A 24,207-nucleotide genomic window follows, 5' to 3' on the forward strand; every position below is an offset into this window, starting at 1 on the left:
ACTTCCCTAGACAAAGCTATAGTAGCTTTAGCACTGAACTGACTATTTTTTGAGACATAGGACTAAAAAACTGAAATTGATTCAAAATGCCTGCTTGGTTTTCATTTATTGGTTGTATTCACCTTAAAATTGATGTGGATTTTTTGGCTGTTTGGTTATTTTGGTTTGGTCTTTTTAAAGAAAGAAAGAAATATTTCACCTTAAAGGACTTATTACTAACATTTCACTGTTGTTGAAATTAAAAGACATGGAAAGCCATATTGTACATATCTATAACTCTGCTGAATGGTTCAGGTCCTGCTTAGGCAGGCACACAAAGAGGGATCTAAGAACATTTTCTTGTCTCATTTTCTGCCTGCCTGCAGTGCATCATCCCAAAGCACATATCCTGTTGCCTTTATCTGAAACATAATGACCATAGAATGCAAGCAGTTAGAGATACTCTTTTGTTAATAGGTTGATGGAGAAGGGGAGGGGTATTCTTCTTAAATAAATACTGCTTTATGAAATATGCTGAGATTAAAATTTACCAACACTAATTGGCTCACTTTGTGAACTCATGTTTTTCTCTAATTAAGCAGTGGTTTCCCAGCTGCAGTGGCTGCTTGAGGGTACCAAACTGATGTGAATTACACTGTCTTTGCAGTGAAACGTAATATTGACAGAAATTTGTTTGCATAGTATGATAATGCAGCCTAGAACCAAAGCTAAAGCAGCATGAATACTTTGATCTGCAGCTGTGAGATTCATTCAAATTTAACCATGCAGAAATTTTTACTGAAGTAAAACTTTGAATAAGTGTCTTTACCTCTGAGTGATCCTACTGAAGGACCTGAACTGAAGTTGTTTATAAGTGTGGGATAATGTATAATACAAATATAGTTCTGGCTTCCCACTGCTTATTTTTCTTCCCACTTCTGTGAAAAGAGTTCAATTTGTTGTACTTCTGCCTTGATTTCTCTGCTACAGTTTTTCCAGTTAGCAGTAGTATAAAAATTAATGAGCCTATCGAAGAGATAGTAAAAACTTTATCAAGATCCAATGTCCTGTGCTATTTCACATACATTTGTAGAAAATTGCTTGCTCTTTTTTTGAAAAGCTCTAGCTCTGTATATCTGAAGGCTATAAAGAGGCACAAGACTTGGTCAAGAGTGTAAAGGAAGTCTCAGGTGGAGATGAAAACTGAGTCGCTTTCAGCTTGGTGTCTAAGATAGGGCTCTTAATTACTAAAATGTTCTTGCTCTTTACAGTAACAGCAGCAGATGCCCAGACTCTCGTCATGTGCAGCGCTAATGGACTGTATCTCCTCTCCTCACTCTTACGGATAATGTGCTCTCATTTCCCCATTTCCCCATTACTGTCACTTCTTCTGCCAGAGTCAACAGTAGTTTAAATTTTCAAATTCCAACCTCCTAGTAAAAGTCACTGTCTACCTGTTGTTGCCTTATTGAGGAATTGGCTTTGAATGAAAATTTTAATTAGGCTTAACTACAAGGTTTGATAAAGAGTTTTGAAAGATGTTGCAGTTTCTAATTAGTTGATTTTTTGCCCGCTAACAGAGAAATCTCTTTAGAGTTCATTCTACAGTAATGGAAATATGATGGAAATTCTATGGAGATTCCAGTACCAAAAAGAGTTATTGCTCATAGCAATCAAATATCTGCTTTTGAGGATTTTATTCCAATGCTTCTGATGGCACAGTCTTTCCAAATGCAGCCACTTTTAAAATTTTGAATTGTTTATTTACTCCTTTTATTTTATATCTAGCTATGGCATTTCAGTTTTGAATATGTAATATAGTTTAGTGAAGTTTAGTTTATTTTCTAAAATTTATCTTAAAGTATAATATTCATATGATGTCTATAGAAGTATTTTCTGTAGTTGATTTTTCTGGGAAAGGTTATTTTAGAATATAGCTAGCAGTGATGGCTTCTATTAATGCAAGCAGTGAATTAATCTGCACTTCACAAAGCAGAATCTTTTATCAGGTACAACATAGGCGTGCAAAGAGATAAGAGGAGCAGCAGGTCTCCAGGCAGTGGAAAGAAGGCACAGATGGCAAAGACTGAAGGAAGGTTTTTAAAGGTAGAAATGGCAGTTGACACACCTAACATCATCTATGCTTTTAAAGTGAACCCCATGCTCTCTAAATCTCAGACATGCCTGCTGTTTATATTCCATGTAACAGAAACCCACCAAAAATAAAATTACAGATTTTTTTTCAAAGATATGGGGGTCAGCCCAAAGAATGGTGTTAATGATCCTGTGGGGAAGCTGTGCCGATTTGTGACTTTGATACTTTTACTCTTTTAGAAGTTTGTCCTAGTTTGTGACTGTCCACATTTCTTCCTAAATGGTTCTTTTGAAAATCAAGAATAAATCAAACATAGTAGCAATGTCTCTTTCCTCAAGTCACCTCTCCTTCCTCTGTTTGGTGCAGGGGCAGCTGAACAGGAGGCACTGCAACTTGCCTGTCCCTGGATCCCACTGCTCAGGGGAGCCATGTGCTTGGCAATTAAGCGGCTTTCCAGCTGCCAGGCACTCACTGGCTCAGGTTTCAAAGGCATTTTCACTCTCTACTGGTTTCTTACTTGCAAAATATTTTATTGCATGTCCTAAAAGTGTGCTAAACTATTAAAAGTTATTTCCGGATAGAGGACGGAGTTAGTTGCAACCTCATATTCTGATATATACTTTAGTATATTTAGTATATATATAGTATATTTTGTTTCAGAATATTACCTAAAAATACTCTAAATAATACAGCATGTGCTTATTTCATATAACTTATTGGTTCTTAATGAATAAGTAAATATATTTCAGATCTTGCAAATACTGGCCTAGACAATACACCTGCTGTTCTTCAGAGATGCAACTCTGCAATACATAAAACAGACCTTGGGTTTCACTGATCATTTAAAGAAGGAAAACAAAGAAACATGCATTGTTTCCAAGCCTTTGACATGCTGAAAGTGAGAGTAAGGAGAATACAACTAGGCCTTCTTTTAGTAAAGAACAGGATTGTAAGGGAGGGGGGAGAAAATTAAATTCAAGTTCTTCCATTTAAAACTGTTGTTAGTCTTAGACAGAATTCCCCATCAAATTTCTATTTTTTTCCCCTTTCTGCTGCAGTTACAATACAAAATACTCTCCAGCATATGCACAGGAACCATTCCAAGGAGAACAAAAAATACCAATCTGAAGTATCCAACCCAATCAAAGTTTTGTAGACTAAGGAAACACTGGCAACATAATTTATTTTAATGGACATATTAAGCTTTCACCATCTGTTCTGCCCCTAATTATGAATGCCAAAAGAACATATTTCACAGTTAAATCAGTAAGATGTTATTCATGCACTTATATGTTACTTCTACACTAACACTTCTGTGGTGTTCTCATGCTGCCTACGCAATTCAGAGCAAGCTGCTCACATCTGAAATTGAACTTCTTGGTAAAAAGTATTTTTCAATAACTGTTTCAGTGGGAGAGTACTTAGTGTAAAACATATTTTTAAAGAATAATTGGGAGGATGAAAGCCTTTTGTTTTTGTCATAACTTCCTAAAAATCAAGACTGTGCACAAGTATGTTTTTTCTCTGCTTTCTTGCATTTTATTCCCCTTGTCTGTCTAGATGCTGTGCATGCTGTGTGTGTACAGTGCCTGCCTGCTGCAGCTGTTGTTCCAAGCAGTGTATTCTCACTGGAGAAGGTAAAAGGGAGCAGCTATTTTTAAGAAAGAAAAATTGAGTAATTTATAACGCTCACACTATCAAGTCAAAGATCACCTAAAACAACAAAAAAATGCTACAAGTGACACTTCTTGGTGTTTATGTGGGAGAAGCAAAGGATGTCTTGAGTGTATAGTACAACAAAAACCCTGAATTCTTCTCCTTACATGAGGCATCTCTGTTCCTTCCTTGGTCAGCTGCAAGGCTGTGCCAGCTGGAGCTGTGTCCAACACAGGAGATGAGTGTTAGCATTAACTGCTATGGTACCACCTGACATTTAGTGGAGCAGTCTGTACCATCCTTTATCCTGCACTTCAGGAAAATAAAATAGATAAATACTCTCTTTTACTCTTCATACACCATGTCTTATTTTGGATTAGCAATTTAGCCCTTTATATTTGCTTGGACTTCCAAGTGTGGTAGTTGTGTGATGCAGAAGAATCTTAGTGTGAAAGAGGGGAATCATCAGACTGTTAAACTGGTGTCCAAGGAGCACAGCTATCATCCAAGTACTCTGGAAAGTACAGGATATCTTTAGCAATACAGTACAGAAAATAGTAAAATGGAGTGGAAAAATATAATTGGTATTATATGGTTTGCTGAGGCTGAACAACAAGAAACAAACTCGGCAGAGCACTGGACTCTTACAAAGGATCTGAATTTTCTGCTGGAATACAGTTTATGTTCCTGTAAAGGGTGGAAGGGATCACCATTTTCACTTGGCTCTTTTGCAAGAGGTCAACTGGATACAGACTTTTTGAAATAAAACCGTGTAGCAACAGTACACGGTAATAAAACTGTACTAGCAACCCCTAACTAATTTTTTGTAACTTTATAAAATTTATAGGACAAACAAATCAAGATATGTAGATTATGAAGTGCTGCCTAGAGACAGGGGGAATCAAAGGGATTGCCAGCATTCTAGAAAATTTTCTAAATGAATGGAGGCAGGAGATACCAGGAAGTAATTCTTTTTTATGGAATCAGAAAGGGAACAGAAATCCTTTGTTATTCTAACCTGGGGAAAATTTTTCCTTTATCCACACAGGCATAAAACCAAAATTCCCCAATATCCTGTAGAAACATCAGCTTGACAGAAATATCCTTAAAAATAATTATGGTTTGAAATAAATGCAACCTACTTTTCTCTGCAAATGACTAGAAATTAGTTCTGCTACAATCTGACATGGCACCCTAACATGCTGAAGTTTAGAAGGACTTTCGTTCTAGAATTTCATTTTGCAGATTGTATTTTTTTTATATTGTGGTCTTTGCACTGGTTAAGTGTAATTTTTTTTATATTTTTGTTGAATCCTGAACCATTCAGAGGTTGAAACTTCATGTCCTGTAGCTGTCGACAATGAACATATGCTGGCTATCTAAAACGAAAGGACAATGCATTCATTTTTCTCTTTCATTTATGCTTATAAATGAAAGCATAAATATATGTGTATGGGACTTTGTCTCTGTGGCCATACAGGAAACTATCCAAAAGGGCTCCTAAGTATGTGAGGACATCTGACAGTAAAAAGTATGATGGCAAAGGAATCCAATTGTGTCAACTGAAGGCATTTTCTTATAGCACCATTTAAAATACCCTGGTTTCAAAAGAAAAAAAATTCATTTTTTCCTTAGAGTAACTAGGTTTTAATTACATGAAATTCTATCCATGTCTTATTTTAAAAAGGGGAAAAGAGATTAGCAGATGAAAAGTTGAATAAGAAATTTAAAAGGTAAATTTTGTGCGTGGACTGAAGTTTTTAAATAGACTGTGTTTGTTCATTTATGTGAGTACATGTGGAAATAGGTTCTTGAGCCATTGATACAAAATTATAAGAATGCTGAGAAAAGGAATTGTATTCACTTTTCTAAAGTATCTTACAGTTTATACACTGGCAATTAGGAAACTGCATAAGATCTGTAATGTAAAAGCTCAGAGAAAATACATATTTAAGTATATCCAGTACAACTATGAAGCAAAATCCCTTCTAATACGAGACAATACTTAGAGCATCTTTAATTTCCATCTTTTAATTTACCTCAGTGATCTGGAGCTCCTTAATACTCTTGGAGTCCCTGTGCAGCATCCTTTCTGGTACAGACTCCTTTAATTACAGCAGCCAGCAGAAGTGAAGAACTGCTGGTGTTTTGTGTTAGTAGGTCAGCCTGGCAGGCACCTGATACTAAACTGAGGCTTGTTCACACATAACCTGATCCACCTGGTGTGCTTGTGTCTCTGCTTCAGCTCATAACGTGGAAGCTGTGTGATGCAGATTGTTAGAGAAGATAAAAATGTTATTATGAGAAGGAGGCCTTTTGTGCTTTTGTTATCTTGGAATAACCAATAAGGGTGGGTTCTTCCTTGGAATGTTTTTATGATGCTTGTCTGAAGTTAATGATAGTACATTCTGTCGTGCCTCCTAAAGACATGGCAGAGGTTTGCAGGCAGCAGGTGATGTGGAGATGCTCTGTTTGCTGTTGCTCAAGTTATTCAGGACAGCTTGTTACTGACAGCATATCTGCAGGCTTTCAGAGCCTGCATTGCTTGGGTTTGCCTGAGACACAGACAGCATTGATTACTGTAGCACGTTGTCAGCTTTGCTGTGTCAGCAGGAAAAAAATCTTTTGATGTGGAGAAATAGAAATAGAAGGCATTCAGTGTGTGCTTAGCTCCATTTATGAGTGCAACATTAAAGTTATACCATGCCATCCCACAAATGCAAAAAATATTTTTCCCTTTTCTCCTCCAAAGAATATTTCCTCAGTAGGAATGTACAACATTTATGGATTACTGCATTAAATGAAATTAAAAAAACAACTTCATGTTTTTTTTAATACAAAAATTCTCTTTCAACAAGAGATTGATTGTCAGTATGCATTTCCATAGTTCTTATTAACCAGCCTCACAAATGCAACTTCATGAGCTAGATGAGAAAAAGTCCTTTCTCCTACCTCTTACAGTGGGAACATACATCTCCAATTCTTCTTGCACATGTTCTTTTCAAGAAGCCCTTGCAAATAACTAAAATGTTAAAAATTAAAAAACTGCTACTCTCAAAAATAATTGTGGCTGCTAGCCAACATGTGCAAGACCAAGGGTCATGACTACAGGTGGTTAAGATTGGCCAGGGAGAATGTCAGAATCTTCTATTAGAACACATATGGATTAGTAAAGTGCCTCCTTCCTACTTGTCAGTGTTGTCTCTTGGTTGGCATTGTAGAATTAAGACTCAATTAAGCCACTTACTAACTGCAAGTACTACCAAAGCTTTCAAAGATCTTATGCATGATCTTAAAAAAATAAAACATCTGTGCTGTGGATATGGATAAAAGATAAATGGAGATTGCCCATTAAAAATTAACATTATTAGCTGCTGCCAATCTTTTGACTGTCCTGCAGGTCACCCAAGCAAGGAAGTACCAGAGCGGCTTGGCACAGCTGGCACATCTTGTGCCCTGTGCTGCTGCCACAGCACAGCCCTTCTGCCTGAGCTGCTCCTGAAAACTCACCCTGGGTGTCTCCAGCTGCTGTACATGGACACCACAGCTGGGAAAATGGGTCAAGCAGGATTTGCATCATGCAAATTGAGAAACAACATTAAATTGCAAGTGCATTTTTTTTTTCACCAGCCCTTTCAGTGATAATTCAAGGAGGGTCACAGTAGTAGTCTGTGCTTATGGATATCTTGTATATCCAAAGAAATGGAAATTTGCTTCTGTGGCAAAAATTTTAAACTGGAAATTTGGTTGAATCATAACTAAATATTTCCTATTTTGTATGCATTTCTTATTTCTTTTTAGTCCACTTTTTTAGATGCATATGTGAATTTCATTCAGCAGTGCCTGCTCTGACAGTATTTCCATGCATTGTGTTTAGCTAGTGAAATTTTAGAATTTCCTCAGCAGATGTTTAGGGTAGTGTTTGGGAGAGCAGGACTGACATTCTGATCAAGGTTACTACTGAAAGTAGATTTAGAAAATTTTGGATACATGTTTGAAAAATATTTTAAAAAACAATAAAAGGCAAAAGCTTGATAGATAATTAAAAAAATTAAAATTACTTGAAAGCTACCAAGTTGATTGTTACTTTCCTCTGCCAAACTCATAGTTTTGAGCACGTAGCTGCCTCCCTACCACCTCCAGTGATACTTTCCTCTTAGCAACTCCAGGAAAGGCCAAGCAGAAACTGCATATGCTTTGGAAATAATGAAATTGAATAGACCCAAGGCTGAAAAGATAAACTAAACACACTGGAGGAATAATTTTTGTCAATCCTTTTTGGTTGCAATGGGTGGCACTTGTAATAGCCACAGATTTGGGGGGTTTTATTTAATTGAAATCCTTCTAACTAACATGATAAAAATAAAGACAGCTCTTTGGTAAATGGTGAATTGTAATATCTCGTTCAGCCATCCCTATCTCTCAGCAGCAGACAGCATACCCTGAACACATTACCTGCTTTGCCACTTAATATACATGAATTACTAAACACATTTTTTACATGAGTCAGGGAGAAGTTTTATCCATTGGCACAACATTCTATAAATTAATAGATGCATTCTAGATTAATGGTTTTGATCCCTAAGCTAAATATCTAGACACAAAATCAAGATATGCAATGATTATGATTTACTTTGAGCCAGAAAATCTTATTATCTTTATGTTTCCAAATGTTAAATCACTGCCTTGAGGCCTGTTTTGAATAGCTTAATCATGTGGAAAGGAAAAAAAAAAAGGTTGTCCTTACTTTGGAGAATTACATTTGGAGACAGAGATATAACTTTAAACAACTGTTGAAATAATAAAAAAACAGAAGCAGAGAAAAGGAAAATGTGCTAGAATAAGATGTGAGAATCTAAAATCTGAAAGTGAAAAACATCTACTCCATAACTTAGATTACTAGTAGGTACTCTTATGCAAGAAAAGTGTGATACAATATTCATCATGCAAACATTCACAATCTAAACATTCAGAGTTCAGTTATTTTTCAGTAAGACCTTACATGGCACCATAATGAATTTGACATTGAGAGGAATGGAATGAAAGATGGGAGAAGATTCAAATATGCTAGTAAAAAAAAAAACAAAAAAAACCCAACAAACTAACATATATGTGGCACTCATTTTTCATCTTTACAACGTGAAATCAAAATACTCCCTTTTTCAGTCACTAATTCAGAGTAGAAATTGCAAATATGAGAAAGGATTTACACTGAGCTCGTTTAGTTAGGGTATCATCTACTGATGGAATGGAATTGCAGAGCTTTTGGAAGGCTCCTGGTGCAGTAGCTGGAGACTGAAATACTCAGACATCCACACAGATTTAGTACAAGGACTTGAAATAAGCCTTTGTCTTTTAGACATCTGTCTTCATACACAGAGATAGTTGTTTTAAGGTGCAAGACAACTGTATGCTCATTATGTGGTAATCTAACAGTCTCTAGGTTTTCTTCAGAAACTTTCTCCAAAGGTTCCTAATCACTCCTACATACCAATGAAATGACTGCAGATATGAAATTAAGTCTCTGTAAGCTGGGAAATGGTACTTCTGGGAAACTCTCAAAAAGTCAGTTTGGTTTCTAAAAAAATTCTATCTGCTTATTTTTCTGGTTATGTAGTCAATCCTAGTTAGAAAGGAAAAGATGTTTTAGCTGTAATTATGGTAGTAGATGCAGGTCTTCTCCCTGAGGAGCATTTAAGTTGTCCTTGGTAAATGTTTCTTGGAGAAAAAGCATGTTAATGAAATACGTCTTGTGAAAATGGACATGAGATCGAAAATCAGTACTAAGATCTCTCCTGTGTTGTGCTTTACTGAGCAATAACAAAGAGTTGCTGTAGCTGACATGAACTTCTGCAGGGCTGTAATATTTGGTAACCAAATTCTGCAGTACTCTGCAGTTGGAGTGCAACACTGCATTCAGTGTTTTTTCCTGAGGTACTAATGTAGAGAGCACACTACTCTAACCTGTTTAAAAAAATAAATTGCATTTCAGAAAGATTGCTTTCAGCAACTTGACTCTCTAAACACCTATTACATATCTCTTTAGAGATATCAGAATTTTGTGGAACACTTCTTTGCCCAGAAGTGCCTCAGGTTAAGAATTTTGTCTTTGATTACTAATTTTCATCCCAATAATTTGACCTCCTAATAAATGAGGTGATTTTGTGCAGTGAGTTTGCCTGGTATGCCCTAGTGACAGCAGTGAAAGTTTTTATATTTGCCTCTTTTTTTTAATTTTATTTTAACAAATATTTTGAGTGATAATAACTATCCTCTGTGGGCAAAATTCTCTTTAGTCTAAATTGCCTGTCTCTGCAGATAAGAGAATAGATTGTCTGCAGTGTTGATAAAAAGGGTGACTTTTGACCAAATATTTAGAAAAATGGTACACGTGAACTTTGATTTTATATCAATTTAAATTCAAAATTATAGAAATTATTATTTAAAATAGTCCTAGTGATAATTCCTGCATTTTTGTGAATAAAAACAGAAAGTTAGAATTAACACCTGCCTCCACATGTATTAACTTACCTGAAAGGGTAGGAACTATCTTAGAGTTATTCACTGGCAGAATTTGAGTTAGATGACATGCTGTGCTGGCTTAGAGGAAAAACAGTCATCAGGCCCAGTATCCCATCTTCCAGCATGGCCAAAAGCTCATGTTTTGGGAAGATAAGAACAGAGTAATAGCTAATGAGACTTCCCCAGAACTGTCTACCTGTTCCTATGAGGTCAGGAGTCTTTTTGAATGTGTTTTGCCTAGGACTTTTTCTTTTCCCTGAGGAAAGAGGCACCACTATCAAGTTCTTCACTTTTAAAAAACTTTAAGTGAGCCTCAGAAGTAAATGAGGCTTCCTCTTGTACAGAAGAAAGATGCAAGTTTATTCTGTTTTACCCAAGAGACATTTGAAGCCAGGTGTTGCTCATCAAGTACACTCTGCCTCCCTTAGAGTCATGTCCGGTCTGCATTTCTAGATGTTATTTAGTAACCTAAAAGAAAAAAGATGTTTGTGGCTAAAGCTCTGCTTTGGGAACCAAGAAAAAAAGGAGCAGTTCACATAGTTCAGGTACTTTAGTCTGGGTCCTCAGTGGGTGGTAAACATGCATTTATGAAATCAGACATGTGGCTCCATATTACAGGGATATGGGTTTTATACACTGGTGAGCTGCTCCCATGCTCAAAGCTAAATGATTCTGCACCTTCTTTGCTGTCCAGCATCTGAAACAGCCTTTGAGGTCAGCTATGCCCTACAGATACAAGGCTTAGTTCTGGCAGCTCCACCAGTGTGCCTGTGCACGCTGCTTCTTGGGCAGGCTTGAAAGCAATGAGTGTGGGATTTGATTTAATACTGGCCTTATAGGTGGCCCTGCTGGACCTGTAGTGACTTAGTGAAAATCAATTCAAGTACAGATGCCAAAGCATCATTTGTTTTCCCTTTATGCAGCATGTCCTAGTCCCCATAGCCATAGGGAAGAGCAGACCACAGGAAGGACCAATAATCCATTTGTCAATGCCCATTTAAATTGCAGACTTAGCTCAGAGCACATCCTCCACTGCTCACATGGCATCGAGCACAGCGTTCTCCTGTCAGGTCACTGTGTGTCTCTAACACCAAATACGAGTTTAAGGCATTGTGCTTAGTGCTTTGTTTTCACTGACTATTTACATGCAAACCTGCTAAGCTCTAACTGTGTCATTCAGAGCACAGTTAAATAACTTTGCATTCAAAATACTTATTTAAAAGGAAAGGTCTCATTTCCATAAGGTGTATATATACAAATCAAAGCTGGTGGGTGTAAGGTTTCAAGCCATTCTGAGGATCTGCTGCAGTGATTGACAGAGTCTTTATCTTCTACCCAGTTTTTATAAATCAGAGAGGATTTTACTGATGTGCAATTTGTGCCTTAGAAACTGAGAGGAAAAATCTTTCTAATCTTGCTTTTCAAATGAGGTGATCATCTACTAAGGAGCAGTGTGCCTGAAACACAACCAGCTGCAAGCTACAGATATTTTTTCAAAGGTGGAAAATGTAAAATCCCACAATATAATTCACAGTTAAAATCTCTGATTATCTTCATTATCTACTACTCTTGTTAAATCTTTATTTTGTAAAAAGTCTCAAAAATTAACCCTGCGATTTCCTAATTCTGCCGAACAAAGGCAGACTATTTTACCTTGAAAAGAACTAACACAATAGTCTTTGCCCTTGTTTTATTCTTTCAAATTTTTTTTTTTTTACTTATTTACTAAACCTGCCAGCATGCAAGTATTTGTATGAGTTTAAAAATCACAATGTTCTGTCAAGGAGAAAAATGCAACCTAATCCTCTTACACTAATTAAATGGGAAGAGTGTTAATGAGGAATGTGTAACTTGTCAATGCCTGAAAAATCTAATTTTGGGTGAGGTTTGACTCATTAAAATAATGCCGTCAGTCCTTTTCCTGTAACATTTTAAAGAAAAATTAATTTTTTCCCTGTGGTTATGTTAAGTGAGTCCATGTAACCATTCACAGGACTTCAAGGTCAATAGTGATAAAGAGAAACCTTTTTGAGGAGTTATTACACACTCAGAATCAAGAAGCTGTAACATTTGAGTGTAAATGGTTGGGTGTGAACCTCTAACCCAGCACTTAAACCCTGACTTATGGGAAAGTTAAGCATCTCCATTTTCTTCTACAAATGAGGCCTTTCCAGTGACCTCCCTCCACAGCTCTTCTAAATTGCCAGTCTCAGTATTCCAGCCACCCTCCTCCAGCCCTCTTACATCCACTGAATGGATGCTCTTGGAGTAGGGTTGAAAATGTTTGCCTCAAATGGCACAGTTTGAAATGTTTTGTTGAATCTCCAGGCTTTATTTAAGGTGACCTATTCTTCATTATTCCCTTCTGCATTATTATTCAAATGGTATGTATGATTTACCTTTACCTAACCTGCAATTAGTATTTATTGAAGGAAAGCCATCTTTTTTATTTTTTCCTCACAAGGCTGGAGAAGCACATATATGAAATAATTTCACAATGATTAATTAATTGCCTGTGGTAAGCATTTCCAATTTTATTGTGTTAAAAATTTGAACAGAGGCATAATTAAAATAAATCAAAGGCTCTTTTCTTGGTAAAGGGTAAACTGAAGTATAAAATACTAATAAGGAACTTTTGAAACACTGTACTTGTATGTCATGTATTTTTAAAGTCAGTATCAAGTTTAAGAATTTCTTCTCCTTTTGAATGGAAATACGAAAAAAATTTTAAGTAATGGCATTCTAAAATGTCCCTTTTTTTCCAGTGCTATTATGTTTTACTTTGCTATAACATCACCTCTTTGCATGAAGGGATACTCTAAAATATAGACTTTGCTGAGGACATTTATTTCAACGAAGAAAGTTGAGTGCCGTAAAAGCAAAACAGTTAAAAACATATTAAAGGCATAATTCTATAGTATTAAAATAATAAAGCAGCCTCCCTGTAAATTAAATTGAGCCAGGATGAGAGTTGGCAGTATTTCTGTGAAGCCACAACAAAGAATAAAGGGAGTGGAATACAGCTGTATTGGTGAGAGTAATGTTTTGTGGAGTTCAGGTGCACCAAGTCTGTGTGGTTTCCTTGTGGGTGTGGAAATACATCTGCAACAAGTGACAGATCTTAAAAGCCATGTGCCTGGCTTTTAAAAGATAAAAAGACGATAAAAAGAGTTGACACAAATGCTTTTGGGATATTTGCATCCACCCTGAAGAGCTAATTCTTAAACAGCCATAGCTTTTTGAAAACTGTCAAGAAAAAAACTGATTTCAAAGACACAAATAACAGGAATATATGTGGTTGCTGTATTTCAGGTGGAACTGGATGTGACCAAAATGCAACATTTTCATTATGTCTACTTAATGGTGACGTTAAATTAAATAACTCTGCCTTATAGTTATCTGATATTGTTAATGGATAAATTTATCCCATTAGATAAATCCTCAAACTACTTAAATGATGATGTTTAAATGGCAAGATTACATTTTTTGAAGTACTATCCCAGCCCATATGATTGTCTCAGCATTCTTCAAATATTCTTTGATAAGCTAACTCATCTTTCCAAATTATTTTAATCTTAGAATAGCCTCCTAACTTTTCTAAAAAGATTCCTGGGTTTTTTTTTTTTTTCTAGTGGAAGAAGGAAGTGAAGCTGATTATGTTATAGATTTACTAATTATATCCATGTAGATATTAATATATCTCTTATGTAAATGTCTATAAGAGATATACTTGCTTGTGTATTTGTTGTGTAACATGCATGACCTGGTAGAGAAGCCTTACTTCTCTCTGCAGCTAGTGGGAGTGTGTGTGTCTGACATACAGTTCCAAAAATTAAAGGTTTCAAATTCGTGATGAGCTAAAATTATTCTTGCATGTGTGAAAACCTATTTAGCCAACACCCATTGGGTTCTTTTATAGCTGTGTGATAGCGACAGAGTGCAAAGCTTTCTCAAACAGCTTAAATGTAACCAATTTCCATTCCCTTCTAACTGCATGTAAGGTTCAATACATATTGCTGTAGCCAGCAGTAATCTCAGGTGCAGCTGAGTGTGTGCAGGAGGCTGGGACTGGGTGCCAGGGCTGTGTTGGATTGCCAGGCTCACAGCAGTCAGTGTGGCTGCACCACAGCCACAGGGACTCTTCTGCTAAAGGGAAATGGTCACATTTACAGCTTAGACTTGTGGAAGAGAATCCCAAGGAACCAAGAGATGTTCTATTTCTTCTTACTGTGAGGACCTATTCATTGCAGTTTCATTTTTTCCTCTAATAGCATTGAAATTTGGAATTCACACATCTTGTCAAAAGTACCAATCCCTTACCTTGGAGAAAGTCCCCAAATCCTGCCTCACCTTTCACCTATACCCCCAAGTCACCCATCACTGTATAGATTTGGTGGCTTAAAAGGCTCTTCTGGGAATTTGCCATGGTAGATTAATACTTTTTTCCATATTCTAGAAAAAGTAGAATTTTTTTCTGACTCTTATACAACATTTCTGACTACACAATACACTTTACAGTCATGGTTCAATCAATTTTAAGACACTGTATTATTGTGGAAAAAAAAAGAATAATTCGTTATATTGACATTTTAGGTGGAATCAGTTTTATTCCTAAAGTAGCATTTAAAGTGACATTAGGGGCCAAATGCATAAGATTTCTTTAGTGGTTTTCCAGTGAATAATCCTTTCCAAAGTATACCAGTAAATAGAGATAAGAAGGGAATTTATTTCAGTTGGCTGGTTTTTATGAATATTTTGAACAGAAAAATGCTGTGTTAGACTTGGAGAACTCGCAGTAAGTGATGGCTTTGCCTGCCAGTTGTGCAAGGCCAGGTTCTGCTAATATGGATATGTACAATTGTGACCTTAGGAGGTTTCACACAGCTGCCCCAGCTTCAGTGTCTGCTCCATTGCTGAATTCCAGCCACATGGCTCCCCACTGTTACAGCACCACTGCCTCATGTTATGCTTAGAGGGATCTGTTATCATCTAGTGCAAGTCAGTATAGAAACCAACCTTGTTATTGAGATAAAAGTCTTACCCAGGAAATTGCAAGATGACAAGAAGCATACAAATTAGCAAGAGAGAGAAAGATCACCAGACTTCAGAGTAGCCTCCGCAGTCAGCAGAAACTTACTCTGCAAAGATTGTAAAACTTTGTATAATCCATTCTAAGACTGACTGAAAATTCTACCAGAGCTCTGGATGGATTGCAGATTGCCTCAGAGTGGCTGAATGTGATTTAATTGAATGGCATATATTCTTTATGCATGATAAGGTTAAAATAGAATATACTTTTTCCTTACTCCTGAATCTCTTTCCCTTATTCCTATACATCCTATGCTTTTCTCTTATTCTCAGTAAATTAGGAGATAAAATAATCATAAGAAGATACTAAAATTTGTATTTATTACGGAATAAAATTCAAAGCTGATGCCTCTGCATAGCTATCACTGGAACTTTGTGTGCTTGAGGGGTACTTTTTCATTATTTGAAAATGATCTCTTGGAGCAGAGCAGTCACAAGAATAAGCCATAAAATTTCATTGCCTTAATTTTAGAGTCTCATCTTATTCTGTTGAATACAAATATTCTGCTTCTGTGCTTCCCTCTGTTTAAAGGGCCTTAAAATAAGGTTCTGGTTTTGGTGGCTTTTTCTCTATAGCAGGCTTAGCACTGCAAAACTGATACTTGTCCTAACTCTCACATCTGTATGGATGCAGCACCACAGGTTTAGTATCACTCTTTGAGCTGGGAAATTAAACCCTAAAGGATGATTAAGCCACAACAACAATACATGATAATTAAATATGTGATTACACATTTTTATTTCTGCTGCAGGAAATAGCTAATCTTTTTAACTATAAAAGCTATACTCAGCTGGAATATATGCTCAAGAATACCATCTTTGCAGTGCTATAGTGCCACTGTCTTTAGCATTTCTTTGTCTGTTCTACTTTTAATTTCTATTGGTGGGTGCCAGTTATAGAGCATTTTTAGAATAGCTTTTACAAGGTAATTATTGAATTTTAAGAGCTTATTAGATTAAACCAAACAGAAACAGAACCTATATACCATGAAAATATATACAAGAACATAATTCAGAATGTAAAGTCTTTAAAATATAGGAAAAATAGTTAAATCATCTCAAAACCCCCTTGATATCACCTAGTGACTAGCATAAAAAGGAAGATTTTCAAGCCCACAGAAAAGTAATTGCGAAGATCTCACTCTCAGGTGAGGTAATCAAATATCTCAAATGTACTTGTTCATGTTGATGTGGTTTAACAGACATTCCATTGCACATCATCTCTTGTTTGTTGGTGCTCTCAGGGTGAGGAGAGGTGCATTAGGTATGGCTGGCTAGATGCTGTTCATGTCTTCAGAGCATTCACAGTTCATATTCTACTGAGAATGCAACCTGCACACTGACAACATTTTGTTATAGCTCAGTAGTAACTCAGGACAGGCTGCTCCATTTTGAAAGCATTGCCTGTGGATACAGGGATGTGGATTTGCAGTATCTAATTCACTGCAGCCATTGTAGCTTTAGGCAGAATTTCTGCAAAACTGCAAATGAAACAATCCTGATATACAGAAATGAGCATTTGTTTTCTCACAATTTTTATTTCTCAGTCTGCTGTCAGTTGTTAAACTAATAAAATCAGCATAATGATGATTAATAATGGACATAATATTTTCTTTGTTTGCCTATTCAATGATTTTTTTGTTGTGACTACCTCAGATTCACAGTAGACACGTTAGAGGAAAAAGAGAATGGTATGAGAATTTGTTTTTGGTCTTAGCTACACAGGAAGACCCTAGTGGCTACTCTTGAGATAACTGCAAAGGCATGTATTTTAATGCCATCTATTTTTAGATGCCACTCATTTTCACTTCCCCCACACATTTCCCTCACTTCTTTAAGAATCATTCTTCCTCTGCTTCCCATGCAAATCTCTTGCTGTTTTCTAAGTCTCTATTTCAATTATGTTAAGCATATTAAAATAATATTTAGATGATTAATTGAAGCTCTGAAACACTGAGTAGCACCAAATCTAAAGTTGTTGTTAGCTGTTTTTCCTCCTGGCCTACACCAACTGTGTCTTTAAAAAATCAGAGGCAGGTGGTATTGATGCCTAAAGAGGCTACCTGAACAGAGGCTAGACAGTGTTAAAGGAATAAAGTAGGGTTTTGTTAAAAGGCCTTTAAAGGATGCACCTTGGGCAGTACAAGAGCCCAGCTGTGGCTCTACCCAAGATGGACTCTGAGTCACGAGTTTTCACACTTTTATAAGTTTTGGTCCATTTCCATATTGGGGTTGATTGTCCAGTTACAGCTTCAGGTTATGAAGTCCCATCCTCTCAATTTGCCCTCCTCAATTCGTTGTTGTTTACACTTCTTGGGCCTGAAGCTGCAATGCTGTCCCTGGTTCTCAGGCTGGAAAAGGATTGTTTTGTCTGATTAAACTGTGAAGAGAACTTGCTAACATTTTATATGAAGTTCAGAGTTACATACTAATGCAGTATGGAATCTGGAAAATGTGAAAGCTAAAACTTAAGGCATCAGTATAAAATAATGTGTAATCATAAACTTATAACACAGATGTACACTGCGTGAGCTTGGGGAGTTTAGATTAAAAGAAAGATCTTGAATCTGGACTTTACTGTGTTGTTGCTACAATTAACAAATCTAAATAACTTTTGTTGGTATTTTTCATTTGTAATTCCAGCTTTGTTTTTGCCCTTACTGAAAACAAGGGACTGTGTACAACCAGTCACAGGGGCAGCGTTAGATGAATCCAGCTGCTCTCAGGCTCTGCAGGTGAGCTACAAAACTCACAGCACCTACTGTGTGAGAGCCAGAGGCACTGGGAAACACTGACCATCCCTTCCTTCCATCCTCAGTTCACAGAAAGCATGTTTGGTGGTTTTCTGGTTTGTCTATTTAGAGTGTGTAATGTGCTTCGTTTTCTTTGGACCTGAGGCAGCCCCAGCCTGACAACAGCCCAGCAGGGAAATGGGAAACTGGGTCTTGATAGAAGAGACTAAGAAAATAAAGGAATATTGAAAGACATCTAACTACAGTGCCAATTTTAAAAAGTTTTTAAACAAATTATCATAATTTTCTCTTTTCTATCTCATGGAAAAGAGAAAGATTAAAACAGGCTAATTTTGAATGGAATTTCACAGGACAAAAGAAAATGCATTTCTGAATTCCAAGATGTTTCTGTCTGGTGCAGACATCAGTGTTTTAAAATGTATTTGCTTATTTGTATTTTGTTGAATTTGAATGAAGGAAATGTGAAGGAAAAATGAAGGGTAAATATGAAAGTCCTAGATAGCAAGTTGCTGTTAATTCTATCCACATTTTATGTTTGCTACTCTTGTTTTTATAACACTATCTAGAAGAGGTCAAGCATGTGAGAGTAGAAATACCTTAAAATAAATAGCAAAGACATCTAATTTAAGACTTGTTTTCTCTCAGTCCTCAAATTGTTGTTGTGGGTTGAGAAGAAAATTCTCTTGAATGAAAGAAGGAATAAAAGGATTATTTAGGTCATTTTGCAAGAACCAAGAGAAACTGGAAGTTAAGCTTTAAACTTCCTGGAAATGTCCTGAGTTGTCAACAACACGGACAAAACATTTCAGGTTTATTTTATACATAATATCTATTTGTCAATTTGTAAATTTGTCAATTTGTGTATTTGTCAAAGCTAATTTTCTAAATGGCTTTTCACTATTTTAAGTCACTCTGCAAAAATTAAACTTAGCAATTAAAAAATTCTTCATCAAATGTATTGTTTATGCACAAAAACCCATAGAAAGGAACATACTCCCCCTAAATTAAGTGTCCTCTCTAATTCTCTTTGCCTCTTTGGTTTTTTTAGAGTGTCAATAGCACCATTGAAGTGTTATATATGTGCAAAGATGCTTTAGTGTGGCTCACCTAAATACTTGTATTCATGAAGGTTTTAGTAAAGCATGCAGAAGCTTTCTAAGCAAAGATAACATACACTGTAAAAGGCAGAAGTGGCATTCCCAAGACAAACTCCACTGCTGTCTGTACTCATACTGGAGATCTATACACAAGGAAAATCTAGAGCTCAGCCCAGTTTTCAGTCTCAAGTTTCACAGTAAAAAAATCAGATTTCAGCTGCTAAAAATTAATAGTTTTTCTATGCAGGCACTTACTTCAAAGTATTTTTATGGTATATTTTCATAAATAGGTGAAAAAAGACATTTTACCATTTTATAAATATCAAACCATCTCCAAGTGAGGCATCAAATCACAAAGACTGGAGTTTAGCATTGCCATCATCTAGATTTCTCAGGTGACTTTGCCAATTTTTTGTCCTTGCTCCCTAAAGGTTTTTTGGAGAGAACTGAGGAAATTGGCCATCCCTGAGATATACAGGTTCAAGCAGCACCCCTGAATCGTAGATGGCCACGAAAATCCTAAAGAAACAGGTGTTTTGAGCTATGCAGGACCTGCTGAGTTTGCATTGAAGAAGAGGTATGCATGCATATGACTGTGTTTGTGGGTATTTATTGCCATGCAGATCTAACATCCTAGACATAAAAATCAAACATCCTGGTTTGATTATGTCCTAATAATGTAAGTTTCTGTCTCAGGTATTTCCCCTCCCTGAAACAATGTGTTGGTGTTTTATAGAGTGTTTTTGTTTTAAATTCAAAAGCCTCAGGGAGAAGGAATAGACATTTTTAACAAGCCTGGCTAGTAAGTCCTATGGCAGGCTGTGCCAGCCTGAGTGAGACACCTTCAGTAACACTGAGATGGCACTGGGAGTGTCATGACAAGACCCTAATTTAATCATGTTGTGGTAGTCCTCATTGTTGGAGACCCTTTTCATCCCTAGCATTAGAAGGTCAGTGTTACGCAGCTTACTCTGTGCAAGGGGGACCAGCACACCCCTTCCTCCTGTGCTGTGTCCCCTTTGTTAGAGACTGTGCTCCTTCCAAAATCCCATGTCACGTGCTCAGTCCGCTGTCACTGACACTGCCGGATTAGGGCTCCCATGAGAGTTGGGATCCCAGTCCCACCTGCTTTTAGAGGAGCTGGCAGTCACCCTGCACTCTGCTTCTGGAGCTCTGCATGGTCAATTCTCATGGTCTGGAGAGTCAGCGCCACTGAAAAATGAAGTTAATGCAGTTTGGCCTTGAGGAATCAAACAACTACAGAATTTGACAGAGTCACAGCAGACTCATGCTCTGTTATCAGCTTATTAAAAATTCCAGTTCTCAGTCTAGGATCAGTCATAATTCTTCTGGACCGACTTAGCAGATGGGAGCCTATTAAGTCTTCTGTAATGAAAGCCTACTGAGAAATACTATTAGTTTGATATTAAAAATTGTTTTGAATGAATTGAAGTTAGATTCTTTTCCACTTTAAGTTATCTCTTTATTGGAGAAGAGGCTGGTATAATTAGCATAAAGCTCTGCAATCATGAATTTTCTGATGCAGTTCTGTTGAAAAATACTGTTATCTCAGTTACGGACGTACTGAGTAAGTAGATGAATGTAGCAGATCTAAACATATGTCCATGTTAAGAGGGTTGGGTGTTGTTTTTTTCTTTTTTGCAGCATTTCTAGATTATGAATGTATAGGGCTAGCATATGGAATAGCTTCAGTCAGCAGTGCATCCATGGCACAGCTCAGCAGAGAGAAGCAGGGCTGTGGGCTGTATGTGCTATGATCTCTCCTGGCAGTAAATTGTGTGGCAGTGCTTATAACTTACATCTAAAGATGACTTACAAAGAGTAGAACCAGTTTAATAGCAGTGAGATTGCAGAGGATATCTGCAGAAAATAGGAGGTATTGAACAATTCCAGGGAAGCGAAACTAGAGCGTCAATTTTGTCAAAACTGACAAAGGGTGCAGATATCTGAAATGTGGGAGAAAGACTAAGGAGTAGATGGAAAAACAAACCTGGGGAGGAGAAGGCACACAAAAGAGGCCTTGCAAAATAAAGTGAATATATCAAATTCAGGCCAGTAAAATTCTTAGGTTCACCTGTAAGTTGAAACAGCAAGGCTCAAAAATCATTTGGCTGTAGATAAGCATGCAAAAGTATAATTGTTGCCAAAAGAACCTCAGACTACTGTGCATGTTAAATGTAAGTAACTTGTTTTGCTCCCACTAAAATGCTATTCAGTTTGTGAATCAAGTACAGATGCAATGCAGTTCCTTAACCACCAGCAGCAGTATGATACTAGGTATTTCACCATGTTTATAGTTGTGTACCATTTCCCATTTTTAATGCTAATTTAGTTGGTCTTTTTTACTGGGAAGATAGTAAAGAGATCTTTCTACACAGGTGGAAAGATGTAGAAGTGTTAAGGTTTATAAACTCACTACAGCTGTCTGGGATTAGGTGCAGCAAATTCAGGAGAAAGCTAATGAGTATAATGAGCACTGATAAGAATAAATTCCAGCTGTAAGCCAGTAGTCTTGTTTCTGGGAGCAGAAGAAATTGGTTCCCCTATGCATACTCCTTTTTACTCTCACATGGAAATGCAGCATGTGTTTCCTGGAGATTGATTTTCCTTTCAACATTGAGCTGAGCCAGGGAAAATTAAGAAAAATAAAGTAAAACCATTATTGAAAGAAAGGCACTTTTACTGAGAACCCTGTGTAACTGGTTCCTTATTCACCGATCCTGAAAACACTGATGGAGATTTAGTGATGCACTGTACAACTGAAGTCAGGGTTTGATTGTCTCAGCAAGATAAAATTACTTAATCCCAAGGAAAGTAAACAGGGATCCAGCACTGATCCATGTTCCCAAGAGCACTTCATCCCAACTGCAGCCAGAAATGGAAAAATGTGCTTGGAGTGATGCAGAAATTTGACCTAACTCCCTGCTATCAGGGAGAGAGCTGAGATACAAGAATCAGGAGGGAGTCTTAGACCAAGCAGAGGAAATAATCTGTAGGCTCAATTGGAGCCTTTATTGATAAAGTGCCTCTAGATCCAGCAAATCATTACTCCTCTCTTCAACATTGAGTAATATAAGATAAAAGTCCAGTATTTTCTCCAATTTCTATTTTTTTCAAGATACCTATGATGTTAGAAGGTTACAGTAACTGATGTGAATATTAGCTAAAGTACTAATCCATGCAGTCAGGGGCTCAGAAGACTGTGCAGTAGTCTGAGTAGCAGAACACATAGTAAAAATTTGGTATCTGTTGCATTTCTAAAGAAAAGTCAAAATTCTGGTTTTGTACTTTTAAAACCTGGAAGATTAATGTCTCTGTAGGTGAGAAGACAAAAGAGTTCAGACCTGTGGTCCTCAGGAACATTGCTGTTTGACATGAAACAGCTTAAAATATTCAGGCTATGCTAGACCTAATCTGTGACTAAAGCATTTTTCCAGGAAGCTTGAGAGATATTTTGAAACAGGGGAAAAAACTAGGCTGCCCTGGCTGTTCTAATATTTGAGTTAAAATACAGCTGTGTGTTTCCTTGACAGCAATGTATGTGCAGCTCCATAAAGAGCAGTTCTCAGACTGGTGTTTGAAAACTCAGCTCAGTAATTCTGATGTGTTGGTACAGTTGGAGAAGTTACATTTTGTACTTGAAGATCTGTAATCAGTGCACATTCAGTCTGCAATTCATGGGCTGAAAATAATAAATTCTGCCTTTTTATTTCAGTACTTTGTTACCTTAAGAGTAGTGCCTGAGAAGATTGCAAAGGAGGCCAACTAGAATTGTAATTGTTGTGCAGAGATTGCTTTGTAACTTCAGTTTCCATAGCATTAAGATCAGCATTGCCTCTCACCAAAAATCCAGCTTATTTTGCCTCAGTTCCAGCATACAGGGGTAAAGCACTGTCCTCAATCATCGCTCAGGCTGAATTAACTGAAAACCCATTTCCCATGTCCCAGTATATCAGTGCTAGACATGCTTGAGAGGAATTATTTTCTCTATTTCTTACCAGTGCTAGACATGCTTAAGAGGAATTATTTTCTCTATTTCTTACCACCTATAGTCTAAAAATTTCCAGTCTGCCACAATTTTTTTAAGTTCTTCCCACCAGAGTGCAGATGCTGCACATTACCAGGCCCCTGGTGGAGCAGGACAGCAGGGCCCAGCTGAGAACCCTCATGCTGGCAGTTCCCCATAGCTGATGGACTCCACTCATCAGCCACTTCTCCTTCCCCAGGCTCCTGCCTGCCTTTTGCCTCTTAGATCACATTCAGGTGGCTTCCTGCAATGTGTTCTAGAATATCTACAATGCACTGGATTTTCCTGCAGCTAAGTAACATCTTTGAGCATTTACCACTGGAATTTATAAAGGGCTATCACTGCAGAGATACCACTTATGGCAGTTTTAGGGCCTGGATACCAAATGAAGAGCCTTAGATGTGAGTGGAAAAACTCCATTATACTGGCTAAAAAAAGGGCTCTCATCTCCATATGCTTTAGGAAAATCTGAGTCATGGATTTCAAACTGTGCTTGTTACAGGCTCTGTGTTTCTGCATCTTCAGCTACACTGTTGTGACTTATGTGCAGGGTCAACTGCGCTGTAAGTATTTAAGTATTATTTAATATGGATATTTCCACTAGAAGACTGAGGCCATTGCAGATGAGAACTTAACTTTCAAGAAGAGGCACTGAATTTGTTCTGTTCTTGACAAAAAAAAAAAAAAAAAAAAAAAAAAAAAAAAAAAAGAAAAGGTTAAACCAGATGAGGTCTCTGTAGTTTTCTTGCAGTGCCATTCAAAATTATTATAGCACTCCATCTTGACTCATTTTAGACATGCTTGTGTAGTGTACTCATGCTTGAAATGGTCATACAAGCAATTTGTCTTGCTTGTGGGCAGTTTTTTGCAGCCTGTGCAGGGCATTGCAGTGTTGTGACTTAGATTACTATTTTAATCCAATGTAAAATTAATTTTGTTTATGCTGCAGTCACAATATAGAAACATCCT

General features: G+C 37.0%; 1 protein-coding gene across 5 annotated transcripts in view; it reads left to right on the forward strand.

Annotated features, from left to right (window-relative positions):
• Window positions 1-24,207, forward strand: part of APBA2 (amyloid beta precursor protein binding family A member 2) — an 88,238-nt gene that overhangs the window by 25,277 nt on the left and 38,754 nt on the right. The window contains exon 2 of one of the 5 annotated variants that reach the window (XM_053954628.1): window positions 19,622-19,767. The exons of the other annotated variants lie outside the window; for them this stretch is intronic. The gene's annotated coding sequence lies outside the window, so the exon portion shown is untranslated. The remainder of the gene's footprint in view (window positions 1-19,621; window positions 19,768-24,207) is intronic. 5 annotated transcript variants of the gene reach the window in all.

This window comes from Vidua chalybeata, chromosome 13 (assembly GCF_026979565.1).
Source record: "Vidua chalybeata isolate OUT-0048 chromosome 13, bVidCha1 merged haplotype, whole genome shotgun sequence".
Classification (NCBI taxonomy): Eukaryota; Metazoa; Chordata; class Aves; order Passeriformes; family Viduidae; genus Vidua; species Vidua chalybeata.